This window comes from Ambystoma mexicanum, chromosome 4p (genome assembly GCF_040938575.1).
Source record: "Ambystoma mexicanum isolate Mex_15411 chromosome 4p, UKY_AmexF1_1, whole genome shotgun sequence".
NCBI lineage: Eukaryota > Metazoa > Chordata > Amphibia > Caudata > Ambystomatidae > Ambystoma > Ambystoma mexicanum.
Genome location: NC_090927.1, coordinates 497,757,576 through 497,772,011, shown reverse-complemented (window position 1 = coordinate 497,772,011; position 14,436 = coordinate 497,757,576).

Genomic DNA, 14,436 nt, shown 5'->3' with positions numbered 1-14,436 from the left:
TGGTACTCTAACATGTTAAGTGTATCCATCAGAATAATGAATAGAGTTTTTTGCAATATAAAAACATATAAATAATTATGAACAACATATTCACAGGTGTTTCTGAGCCGTCCACCACTTTCCAATTGGAAGCAATTGGTTGAATATAACACATTGAATGGCTATACTAAGAATGATCCCAATCAGAACGAACAGAAACAGGTTGGGCTTTACTGCGATTAGCAATATATTCACTGGCACTGATATGGTTTTTAACTGCTTTGTTTTGTATAAATATGTTTTGCACTTTTGTCACTGGGTGTGGTGTTGGTCTTGTGAAATGGTAATCCTAAGAATTTGTGTGATAGGTATGGTTTTGCTGCAAATTAAATTTTTGAACACACATTTGTGTTCTTTCTTAAAACATGTTTTTAATTTGAATATATTGTGAATAAAACCAGTTTGATATGTTCCTACTAAGGCTGGAATAAATCCTTGACTGTGTGGGCAAAAAAAAAATACTTGTCATTTTGAGGGGATTTGTATGTTTGATTATCAGTGGTGTCACCAAGGAAATTCCCCAGAAATGTGTGTCCTTCCTCTGTGTATATGAGATTTAGCTGTCCCTACCTGTCCACTGCTTTCTATCGACGGACCAGGAATTTGTTAAAACCCCTGATGGCAGTTGAATGTTTTTAGTCACATCCTTTAGCAGCCAGGCCACTGAAGTAGGACTGGCCTGTAAGGGAAACATTGTGGAAATATATATTTTAAAAGTGTGTACCAGAACTCATGGTTGCACAGGTTACATAAGATTCTCTGACTGGAAGCAAATACATTCATTCCTGGGTTTTCTCAGGAATAATCTATTCCCAGATTTGTGAGATGGGGTACAACATCCCACAGACCTATAGGGGTTATTATACTTCCTGTTCTGTCTAAACCATAGTTAATATACATAGAGAGACCTTGAAGAAAGCTACAGTGGGTATGAGGTTAGTTAGTCTACAATATTCCACACAACATATTGCCAATTCATCTACCCAATGTCTTTTTTCCTTATAACCTTGCACAGAAAAGAAAGGACTCCATCAAGCAGATTCATACTGTCTACTAGAAGCAAACAGTTGTTATCATAAAGCTATATACTTTTGCTTGTCCATTTAAATTAACCTAAATATTGTGCTCTCCAAAACAGTACATGCCTGTAGTTCAATATCACAGCCTGGATTTCACGGACATGCCCACACTTGTAATCAAAACTATATTCTACTTAGAGTAGAATTTTCCAGATAGTAAGAAAGTTATTGGTGAATTAAATGCAATTTATTGTTTATAGCCAATACTTGTCGATGGAGTCAGAGAAACTCAAGTGAAATGTATGGTATGAAACATTTCTCTGATGTCAACATTTGTTGATGGTATTAGAGAACACAGATAGTTAAACCAACAAAAAGTCTTCAAATATTAAATTTGCAAATATGTTATGTTAAAATCAAATATCATGGTCACCTCAACTCAGTTTACTTTTGTTTTGTCATATTTTGGGGCTGATTCTTGGAATTACTTGCGCCAAAAAACAGGGATTTGTGCGCCATTCTGCCCGCAAATCCCCATTTGTAAACAGGGATTTGCGGGCAGAATGGCGCACAAATACCTGTTTTTCGGCGCAAATAATTCCATGAATCAGCCCCTTTGTTTTTGATATTAATGTTTTATAGTGAAAGTGATTTAATGCATTGTGTGAATACTTCTTAGTGTTTAATGAAACATAGAAATGAAATCATATTATTAAAACATAAAATTCATATACATAGTTTCTATATAAAACAATCTTAAGATCGCTTAGAGCTATCCCCATCTGCTTTAGCTGTCCTTTTACTAACTACCTCTCACACATGCAATGCCGCAGAACTTAGTACTGACGACTTGGCACCAAACAGACCACTCCAAAATTTGTCAGAATTCGGGTTACTATATTTTTTGTTCGCCCGCTTATATACTGCTCCTAATTCATCACATTATGTTAAAAGGAGTCTAGCCGACTCAATGGTTCTCCCGCATAATCTACATAATCGTTGCACTCGTGGGATACCGCTCCAAGCACCCATGTTTTCCAGCACCTTAACTGTTTGTAGCCTGACTGACAAAACACATCATAAATATCTGTTTTTGTATGTTTCAATTAAACTGTGTTATGCTATTGTAATTCCATTTAACAAATATTTTATAGTTTATTGAAAACTGTATTTTAAATGTAAATGTAATATACTTTGTAATTGTAGTTTGATACAATTATTTGCCTGCGTGGGTGTAAGTGTTATTGTTTTGGGTTAATGTTAAATGCTTTTAAGTTTGTGAGTGAGTTAAGGTTATCATGATATTTGTTTTCATTCTAACATATTTGTAAATGTTTTAATAATGTACAATGTGTTGTTATCTAAACATTTTTATTTCTAATGTTTGTAGACTTTATTCTTTTTTGTTGGGTTAGCTCTTAAATCTTTTGCAATTTCTTTTCAAATTATTTATATATTTTTAAGGGTCACATGGTTGTTTAATACATGATTGTAAGTATTGTTTTGAGTGTTGTGATGTTATTTTATAATATTAATGAAATTGTCTGAATTACTGTACATTGTCATTGTGTTACATTTATTGGTGTTTCTTTATTAAAATATGACTTTTTTAAAGTATTAAACATGTGTATTTAATTTGTATGACATCCTCCACATCACCCCTTATAGTCATCCCTTACCTATTAAAAAACAAATTGAATTCCAAATAGTTCAATTGTGTAATCTTTATGTACATTAGGTTTTGAAAAATACCAATACAATGTGCCTTTAATGTGCATGTTATGACATAAATATACGTGTAGGTACTTGTTCCAACTTTATCTGCCTATCATGATGAAAATCTACAGAAATTGAAGAAGTAAACTTAAATGTTATTAAACCATCAATATGTTATTTTACATGTTATTTGGTTTGTTATCTGTGTGTTATTATGTAAGTATGGCCCTGCAACTGTGGCCTGTTCAGGTAGCTGTTGCCCTTATTAATACAATTATGTATGCATCTTTTAATTCCTTGGCAATCTTTTCTATGGCAACTTGATCATAATTATATGCACATCATAAAGACATGTTTCTTGTATGTGTTATATAATAACAACTGTATGTAGTGTTTCCATGGTGATGAATAATACTTTCAGTGTTATAATGCATTCCAGAAATAATACTTGTTAATGTGTATATTTTGTAATTACATTATTACCATTTATTTATGTATTTATAGAGCACCATAGGCCCTAATGTGAATTAGCTCTATAACAAATGCAAACATTAGGACAACCATATGTAAGGAAACCAAAATCAGTTAATACGCAGTAGGTGACTAAAACGTGGTAACACAATGCAGAAGGGGCATAGGAGTAAAGCCATCTACAGTACACACAAAGTTGAAAACAATACAATCACAGGGGTGCAGCAAAAATTGCTGGTCACTACAAAGGGTTAAACAGACAAACTGAGATCAGAATATACACATAATACAAAACGAACTAAACAAAAATGTTCAGGATGATACATTACATTCTATGTTGTGGTGCTGCTCAGTATCAAACGACACGTTTCAAAGTAGAGGAAGATGTGGAAATCTTTTTACAAATCCTCAAAAATTACTGGCAAATTACTACTCCCACATCCCACAAGTATGCAGTCCCTGTTGTTCAGCGAGCACCAGCTATCTAAATTAATCCTCCAGAGAAATGTCAAGTCAGGGGTTCTGATAACCCCAGGCACAGCCCTTTGTTGTAGAAAAGCCAAAACTTTATTCCTCAGGGTTGCCCTGCGCTCATTCCCTATGTCCATGATGAGAACGTTTCTTCAATCCATAAATAGCCCATTTAGAGTTTTAGTCTCAATCTCTGGCATATGTGTTTTACTAACACGTGCACTTTTAGGAATAATAGTTTTAGTTTTAGAGTATGTTGGCCAGAGCAGGACATAGTTTGTTTTGGCTCTCCGGGCTGCAGCAAACAGTCTAGATGTCAAAACTGGCTCTTCAACTGCCCCATGGAGTGTGGGTGAAAAGACCTGGGAGTCATGTCAGTCTTCATAATCCAGGTGGCTGGTTTCATTCTGGACTGTTTGACTAGTTTGTTCTATCTTATGCATTTGGTCAGTTTGCCAAAAATGGTCTATCTTGTTAGGAGGATACTGCAAAGCAAACTTGTTCAGAGATTCCACCCATAGACAAAAGTCTGCAAAGTTATTACACTGGTTAAGCTTATGTGGTATGTTGGCCTTAACTCTATGCCACTGTGCAGGAGTGATGTGATCACTGTTAACACTATGAATATCGTCAGCAGGTCCAACCGACCCCAAAGGAATTTAGATCAGCAGTAAGCTTCTGCGTTTTGCCCACAGAAGATTGAATAACCAGGGGCAAAGAGGAGATTACTCCAATAGGTTTGACTGCTTTCCTTTTCCACATAGTTGTGTGGATGCTTAGTGGCAAGCCATGGGCAACATCATCAGAATTGGAAGTTGCCTGTTCTCACATTCCGAAGTCTCGGTTTCCTTCGGGCACTCATTGTCAGGGTCTCCTTTCAGCCGATTCCAACAGTTTATTGCCGATGAAAGTGTTGGATCATGCTCAGCATGGGCTAAATCCAGTAGCTGACATATTGGGCCATCTTAATGGGTCCCTTTTATTGCCACCAGACTAGGGAGTGTGGGTCGGGCGGGTCAGTAGGGGAGGTTATTCTACTAAGGAGATAAATGTCAATTTGGAAGTGCAGGTTCTAGTAACGGGCATGCTGAATGCAAAAGGTCAGCTTTGTTATTTGTTTTATTTATTTTTTATTTATATAGTGTGCACAAACCTTCAGGCATCAGGGCACTAGGGAGAACCAGTTACATGGCGCCTGAAGGCACAGAATGATATCATACATACTTACAATATGCAAGTACATAAATCAGAATGATATGTCCCCTTACTACTCAGTATGAACATACAGTCAGTTCATGCCTTACTTAGGAAGAAACACTTTCACTGATGGTAAAGGACAGTGCTGGGCAAAGAGGCCACCCCACCCCCTCAACACCACCAATCCAGCCCAACCCAGCAAGAGCCAGGGGGATGAAACAGAAACAATAAAAAAGAGGGGTCCATGCTGCACGCAAATCTACTCGTTGCACAGAGTACACTTATTTTAAATTGATTGTGCAAGGAAGTCACAGAGAGTATCTCATATGTTCAGGACAGAACATGTATATACCATAACGAATGCATGTGCCATTTGCATAGAAACACAACAAAAAACAAATAGCAAACATGTAAAACAGGTATACAGAATCCAAAGTAAAGCAGTAACAAATAATAACATCAAGCAATAATAAATAATGCCAGTGAAATGGATTAACGATGTACTACAGAATCCAAAGTAAAATAGTAACAAATAATATCATCAAGCAATTATAAATAAAGACAGTGAAATGGGTTAAAGATGTACTCATAATACATTAATTCTTTACAGTCCTTTGTACCAGACGTTGTTGGTGATTGTACTCTCAATTTGGCATGGTAAAAGAATTCCATGCGTTTGATCTTCCATTCGGCATGGTAAAATAATTCCAGGGGCCTCATTACGACCCAGGCGCTAATGGGTTAATGGCGCCGTAAAAGGCTGCGGTGCCGTTAACCTATTAGCGCCTAATTACGAAGTCTCTTTGCGGGACCCGACCTTAAAGGCTGGTGTAGACCAGCCGTTAAAGTAGGGACCCGCAAAGGGACCTTGGTGCTAATTATGGTGCCGCAAATGGCGGCTCCGTACTTAGCGCCTTCCCCATTCCCATTGAGCCCTATGGGGCAAAAATGGGAATGGGGAAGGGCCATGGAGGAAGGGGGAATTACCGCCCCACCAACCTTGTAATGGGGTGGTAATTCCCCCTTTCCCATGGCGGAGTCGGTAACTTACCGGCATGGACCATGGTGCTAACAGCACCATGGTATTCCGCCAGGGTCGTAATGAGGCCCCATGTGTTTAATCTGCCTACGTTTATGTACACAATCTCACGTTTTGCAATGCCCTTTCTTGTCTACTGGCCATTTGAACATGTTTTGGGGCGTCAGTGATGTGGCATCCATCTGTGCCTTCCCCAGGGCAGGGAAAGAAAAGAACAACCCTAAGGGGAGCACACAAAGAAGCGTTTCAGTATAGTTACCTTAAAAATCCCAAACTATGAGATACTCTACAAATTAATTTAGTTAACTGCCCATGGGTCAAAAATCCCCAAAACAAGCACTTACCCTGTACGTCAGACAGGTGGCAATGAGGAGTCAAAAATTTCAGGGCTCATCACAGTAAGGGGTACCCAGTCTTCTATGGTCAGTCATATGTTCCAACGGATCATTGTAAAAAGGGATTCTGTGAATAAATGATTTTTCTTGACTTTCCAATGAGGGAGGGACTACAGGAATAATCTAACATTATACTGCACCAATGCATGTGCGTAAAATTATAAAACAGAGATGGTAAATGTACCTGGTAGTTTCAAAAAAACAGATCTTGATGGCCAGTTCTTATTAATTCATGTTGTGTGGCAAATCGGCTCCACTTCAGCGAATTCAAATGATGCACCGTAAGTGATTGCAAATAGTGAGGACATATATGATAAGACGTCACTATAATGGGTATGTGCATTAGGTGGCATAAACCAAACATCCAAAGAAACACACAAACTTTCTGCAAATGTACATACCTCATGGTAGCATTCCAGCGGTGAGGCTAGGTCAGTTTATCAAATCGGTTCCTAATTTTGTGTGGTGTACACATGTGAAGGGTCTCTTGTCCTGTGGGAAATTTTAATTCAAATGAGTGCTGCTGCTAGAGATGTTGCTGTGTAAATATATCTCAATTCATGTCAGAGGCTTACCTGGTTTGATAATAATGGCATATAAACACGTGACGAGACAGAAACAGCCACCCGCCCAGTGTATAGGCCAGCCTCTACACACCCAGCCTGGCCCACCATGGCCCATGGTCCAGCAACCCGGATGGTAGGGAAAAAATACAGACTGCCCAAAAAGAGAGGGGAATTCTCGGTCCATGAGGTAAAAGCCTCTATACAACTGGCTCAGCCCAACTCCCCAGACAACCAAAAAGACCCACCTCCAGGCTCACCCTACAGTACCAAGCTGGTCTCCCAAAATGATGCTGCAACACACCACCACACAATCACAGGAGGAACCCATCAGCAGCTCAAAACTCCACATTGCTATTCTAGCATTGTGGAGATGGCTATTCCTGGAGGTGGGTGAGTGGGTTAAGGTCAGAACTCGCAAGCGTCTCGCAGTCAGCCGCACCCACCAGTGGCCAATTCCAACAGCATATCCATGTGCTCTATATCTCAGTAATATAAGAACAAAGTAGTTTGAACAATGTGTAACTTCACTACTTTGTTTAATTCGTTGTTCACATCATGCACAAGTGTGATTTGTAAAACTGTTTGTAAACAGATCTTTATGTATGATTTTGTTAATATTGAAAACATGTAAAAGTAGAACATTTTCATTATAATAAGATTGCAACTGGCAATAATCACAAGACATAAACTTTGTTCACTATATGTAATTGTTGCTGGAGCATTTATTCTCGCTACAAGTAATATATGAAATATTCCAAAAAGAAATCCTATGGATTTTGTTGCTGGTTGTTTGGAAAAATAGATTTCATGTAATATTTTAGTTACTTTTTAAAGCAGGGTACAGAAAACCACACGTATATAACCATGTGCTTTTAAAGAATTATCACTAATGTTATCATGTATTGATGTTATTGATATAATTAAATGATTATCACATCTGTTAGTACCTCTTTTAATAAATCTTGCACTTTAAACAGTACAAGCAAAGGTGCAGTTTCATAGCAATTTACTCCAGAATAGTTAATATAAACTGGAGCCCTATTTTCATAAGGGTACAGCTTACTAATAAATGTGTTTATGTAACGTTATTGCTGTTTTTACATTTCATGTAACTTAAGTATTCATTTACTGTACTTTGGCTGTAACTGATTTAGGTGTTATTGTTATATAAATTGCTGGAAAATGGTTTTCATACATTAAGCACAATCTGTTATTCTATTTTATATATGAAATATTGGACATTATTTTTGACGTTTAAAAAGAATTAGCCTTTATGTACAAGAGTTCAAGAGTCTGCCCACTGATTGAAGTACTGTAAAGGTATGTGTAGTGAAGTGCACGGGGCCTCAGGTGGCTGGCTTATTGCACCCAAAAGTGTGCTGACTGGTTGCATGTACTGGAATACTATGGGCCTCATTACGACCCTGGCGCTCCCGTAATGAAGGGTGCCGGTACGGGACCGGGACCCTTCATTGCGGGACGCCTATTACGAGGTTCCCTTTGCGGGACCGGGAACAGATGTCTGGTAAAATCAGACGTCCTTTCCGGGTCCCGCGAGGGGAAGAGATAGCTAATAACGGGCCATTTGTAATGTGCCCGTTATTACCTCCCTCCCCATTCCCATTGAGCCCTATGGAGGCTCAAATGGGAATGGGGAATGGTTCCTTCAAGGAGCAATTACCGGGTCCTCCAATGATGGAATGAAGTGCTAATTTCCCATTGAAGGAACCCGGTATTGGAGCCCGGTATGGAGGCAGCCATGGCGCTAATAGCACCATGGCGACCTCCATACTCGTAATTATGCCCTATGTGTACAGAAGTGTAGAGGGCCTCAGGTGGCTGCCTTATGTGTGTGGGTGGTGGCCTGTGTACAGATTGTTGGGTGCATGGCTGTATTATGCTGTGGTGATTGTAACCAGCTACTAGATTCTTTGGTGCAGGTGGCTTATTGGACTTGGGAAATTCTTGGGTGTATGCTAGTCTGTGCAGTGGGTGCGAGAAATGCAATAATATGTGTACAGAAGTGGACAGGGTGTGTGGCAGCTGGTTTATTGGACTGCCTCGAGGATTGTGGGTACTGGGAAGATTATTGTGTACATGGGGGACTGGCTTATTGCACCCAAGAATGTGATAGCATGTGTGCAGAAGTGGACAGGATGTGTGGCAGGTGGCTTGTTGGACTGACCTGAGATTCTTGGTTGTATCATTGTCTGTCCACTAGCTTGAAGTACTGTAACAGTATGTGAAGTGAAATGGATAGGGTCTCAGGCGGTTGTGTTATGTGTTTGGGTTGTGGTGAGTGGGCAGATGTTTGCGTGCATGGCTGTATTATGCTACCGTGGTTGTGGCCAGGCACTAGACTCTTGGGTGCATGGCCAGAGGCGTGAGGCCATAGGCCATACACCCAAGAGTCTAGTACCTGGCCACAACCACCACAGCATAACACAGCCATGCACTCAAGATTGTGACACTCGCATATGTGTTGCACCCATATGTATATAATATGTAAATTGCAGATTACAAAGAAGCATGACACCAATAATTGTATACTCACTGTATGCACTTTTTTGAATTCAATACAGAATACTATTCAAGTGGCAATACCAGATTTCAACATTGTGGCACGTGGAAATGAAGGAGAAATCGTTGTTTCATTGTCTGTGATAAAAGAAAGTGTAACATGTTAGGGTAGGTATTTCAATAATGTTGTATTGCATTCCATTGCAGATATTTGTGTTCATTGTGGACCCTCATACTTATTACTTCGTAAGTGCTATGCTTTAAACAAGTGTAATGTGCAATGTGCTCAGTTCCTGTATTTGTTCACATAATCATTGGTTCTGTGGGGAAAAAATCCATGCAGGATTACAAAAAAACCTTCTACATTCATTTGTTGTTATGTGGCACACTCTGTTTCATTGACATTTGCACTGCTTGCAGCAATATTTAAGGTGCATATCTATGTGGTCTTCTGGTTATAAGCAACGTTGCAGTAGGAGGAATTGAAATGGTGTATGATTTTCCTTTTGGAAGTGGTGGTACCGTGGTTGCAGATAGATACCAGTTGGCGTATTCTAACTGTTTATCTGTTACCTCTTTTTAGCAGTATTTGTTTATGCCTGTGTTTGCTGTTGGTGTTTTCTAAGTACTGTGGTATTGCAAACTAATATTGCAGGATTGTGGGGGCAGTTAGATACCAGTTGGCGTATTCTAACTGTTTACAGTTTCCCAGTTTTGCAGGGTGTGTGTTCAAGGACGTTCATTCTTAGTGGTGGATTTACATTTTTCCCTATTAAGAAGTGCATTTGCAGTACTATGGGTGTACTTACACGTAGTTGCGTATTTCTTGCATTGGTATGGGCATTATTAGGCAGTTGTTGCCTTATTCTATCAGTTGGTGGTTTTACAGGTCATTGTGGATAGTTTGTAGATCCTCATACGCAGTACTTTTCTTTTTAAGTACTATGTGGGAAACAATATTAGTGTGTCCTTTGTACAGTTTTTGTTTCTGTGACTATAATCATTGGGTCATTGGGGAAAACACTGTTCAGCAGCGCAACTGATGACTTGATGGGCCACCTGCTGTATGCTAAATTGTTTCAGTTTCACAGGGTAGAATGTTATTTTCCTTTTGCAATTACATATGTGATGGTGGGTATTGGGCAGTAGGTTATGCTACTTTTGCAGATCAGTGAGTACATTTTGCTTTCAAGAACATTAAGTAGGCATTTGCAGGATTTGCTGGTAATCTGTGTAGAAACTCAGCGCGTACCCAGACGCACCCCAGCCAAATTGCGTGGAAACTCAGCGTGTACCCTGAATGTACCCTATTCATTCCACCACAACACGCGACACTCCTGCCCCCCTCACCCAAGCCCACAGGCAGCCCACAACACTGCCATACCCCAGCCCCCATCATCTGAGCCTGCAAACATCCCCCACCACATGGGACACCCCCAGCTCCATCACTCATGACGGCAACATGCAGGCAGGCCCTGCATCATGGGGCACTCCCGCCCCCATCACCCATGATGGAAACCTGCAGGCAGGCCCCACCTCACGGGACACCCCCACACCATCACCCATGATGGCAACCTGCAGGCAGGCCCCGCCACATGGGACAGCCTCGTCCCCCATAACCCATGATGGCAACCTGTAGGCAGGCCCCACCTCATGGGACACCCCTACCCTTGGCAGGCATCCCATACTGGACAGCACCTGCATGATGGATGGTGACATAGTGACACATGTTAACTCCAACGGTGTTGTGTTCTGGAACTTGCTACCTGTGAAGTGACAGCAGCCTTAACCTCCTCCTCATCAAATAGACAGCAAACCAACAAAAATCACACACTTGGCCCACAAGCTTCTGTGTCCAAGGTGAACACACGCAATTGCTGACTCTAACCATATCCCAACATGCACAAAGCAATGTAAATGACCCACATTTACAAATATTCATACTGTGCCAGAACGCAAAGCACCCTAGACATGTGTCACACCAAGAGACATTGCAAGGGCGTGTCATGGCATGAACCTCAGTTCTCACACATCACCTGAGCCGAGAACATCCTAAACACACGACTGACCCTCCCATGTGCGAGGGACATCACAAGACATACAATCAAATTACAAGTCATCCAGAATGCAAATGTACACAAGTGCGCGAAGGGCCAAAGACTCCCGGGAGGGGAAACAGAGTGAAGACAGACAAAAGAAACTGGTCTGCGCATGTGATATTGAGACGGTGCTCGTGCTTGTGAATTGGTGAATGTTTGAAAGTGGTTCTGGAGGTGACACTTCTGCACATCTGTAGGACATCTGTACAGAAACACCCATAAAGATAATTAATTAAATGTGGCCAGCCGGTGTCAAATCCAAGCGTATGTCCAGTCATGAGTTCCAAACTCTCAGTGCATGTACTTTGGCATACATCAAAACAGTGCAAATAATGTGCCTGCCTGTGAGCCAGTGCAAGTGAGCAAGTGGCGTGTGAGGGGACCTAATGATAAGTGCAGAGGGTATGGAGCTGACCATAGCAGATTCCCACAGGCCCTCATAATGTCAGAGGAGATCCAAAAGCACAAGCACAGAGCAATGACTCAAGTATTGCTTGTGTACATGACAACCATACCGTTCCCTAACCACAAATACAGCAGTCTGTCCATGTGTAAAACCGTACCAGTGGAAAACTAGCAATTGCAAAGCTGGATGTCCTACCACACGATACACAATGAAATCAGCACAAAGACATGCTGGTGAAGGGAAAAGAACACCATGTGCTTACACTGCATCAACCAAATCCTGTCCCAAAATGTAAAACACATCTCACTCACATCACTCACACAACCCAGCACCCTCACAAACACACTCAGGATCAATACACATTCATGCTGAACATGTGAAATTAAATGCCACCACACGATGCACATGCCAACTCCCCCTAAACACCCATCCACTGGTCCAGCACACAAGGACATGCCCCATGGAAATCAAGGAAAAACATGAAACATGCTTGCATGTGTGCAAACACATGAACAACATTGGTCATCATCAGGGCCACAGAACGGAGTAAGGAATCGGAAAACTTCACCAAAATAGGAGAACAAACACCACTTTCAGTAAAGTTAAGAAAATGTATTGAAAACCAGTATTGAATGCATACTAATTCACATGAATATAAATGAAATGTGCATGATAACAAAATAAATGAATACAAAAATGGACAGATGCAAGAACATAGGACACCAAAAATAAACTTCAAAGAGTGAAAAATGAGGTCCATGTCCAAAAATGAAGATTAAAATCCCCAAAAATAATGATTGAAATAAATCCATTGCCTCATGGTTAACAGAAAATTATCCCCCAAAAAAGTAAAACATGTTCAAGATCAATAGGTCCATTGACCAAAGAGCTACAAAAAATAACAAAATCTATCCTAAAAATGTCACACCAATAAATACATATATACAAATACTGGAGAACAGTCCAAAAACTAAAAAATAAAAATGAAACTTACACCTAAATAACTATATACAATGTCAGTGGGCCAGTCTTTCTCATCACCATGTTCCCTCATAGTCTTGGCCAGGGCATCATCGATCATGGCGTCAACTTTCCCTAGGCGGGCCACCGCTTCCCCCTCGAGGGCTTGCAGGGACTCCAACATGCTCCTCTCAAACTCACTGCAAGTCTCCTTGAGGACCACAGCCCGCCTATCTGCCCGACACAGTGAATTCTCCACCATGGCCATGGTGAGTTTAGCCTCCTGTTCCCACTGCCGCTCTGATCTGCTGGCCCACACGCTCCAACATGGAAGATATCCTTGGTCCACGTTTGCCTCCTGCCTGATGGCTGATACCTGCCTCTCTGCCACTGAAAACCCTGAGTCTTGTAGCCTCCTACTCCGAGCCTGCTGCTGCCAAATAGCCTGGTGCCTCCATGACAGCCTCCGGGATGATGACAACACCTGGGGCAGTCGTAAATGTGCTCTGCTCCTTGGTGCTTGCTCTCCCTCCATTGCCACAGCTCCCATCCCCGGCTGGATCTGCGTGGTGACCACCTCGGCGATCCAACTTCGACTCCCGACTCTATCAGGGATGGGATCTCCACCAGACTGGCAACCGGGGTTGGGACAGGTACACAGGGGGCCCTGGTGTTATCTGGGATAAAAGTCAGCAGGAAGGATGACTGGCGCACAGAGGAGGAACACGAGGAGGGGGTAACATAAGTGGCCAGCCTACGCACCCATTGCGAGACCAAGAAATGTGCTAGCCAGTTCAAGAGACGGCAGACCTCATTGTGATGACGTGCAAGCCCCGATTGAAAGCCTGCACATCATCACAAATGGTGCCTGTCCACCTCATGACACCGGCTAGCACAGGTTCCACCCTGTCCTGAATGGCAACAGCCACAGGTATTGATGTTTCCGTTTGCGTGGAAACATCCGCCACCTGTGGATGGGTCCAGCCTGAGGCATGCCCGCAGGTGCAAACTGATGCAATTGCAGTCCCAGGGGCAGGAATAGGCACAGGCACCTCCACAGCGACCTGCACTGCCTCTGGACTGTACCAGTCACACCCACGTCACCACCCCCGCCGGGCCCCATGGGCTGGTCTGATGCGTCCTCCTCCTCCTTCTCTCTCTCCAACCTGGATTCCTCCCCACTGTCTTCCGCAGTGTCTTGCCCCTGTGCGGGCTCACCTGTCCCTCACACTGCTGAGGAGTCCACGACCACCTTCACCCTCTTGGACCTACACTCACCAACTGCAGCCATTGGCTCGGATGCAGCACCAGTCTCCTCGCTCCCTGAAGAGGACACTACCTGGGACCGTGACTGTAGAAGTGAGTCTCCCAGCCGTTTAGCTTTAGCATCCTCCAAGCAGGCCTTCTTTCTCTTTTAGAAATGGCTATTTTTTTCTAAAACCGTTGTTTATTTTCAGGCTTCTCATGGCCTTAGAGCAATTCTGCATAATGGATGTCCTCCCGTCCTTCAAGTCGGAGCAAGGTTACATACACGATCG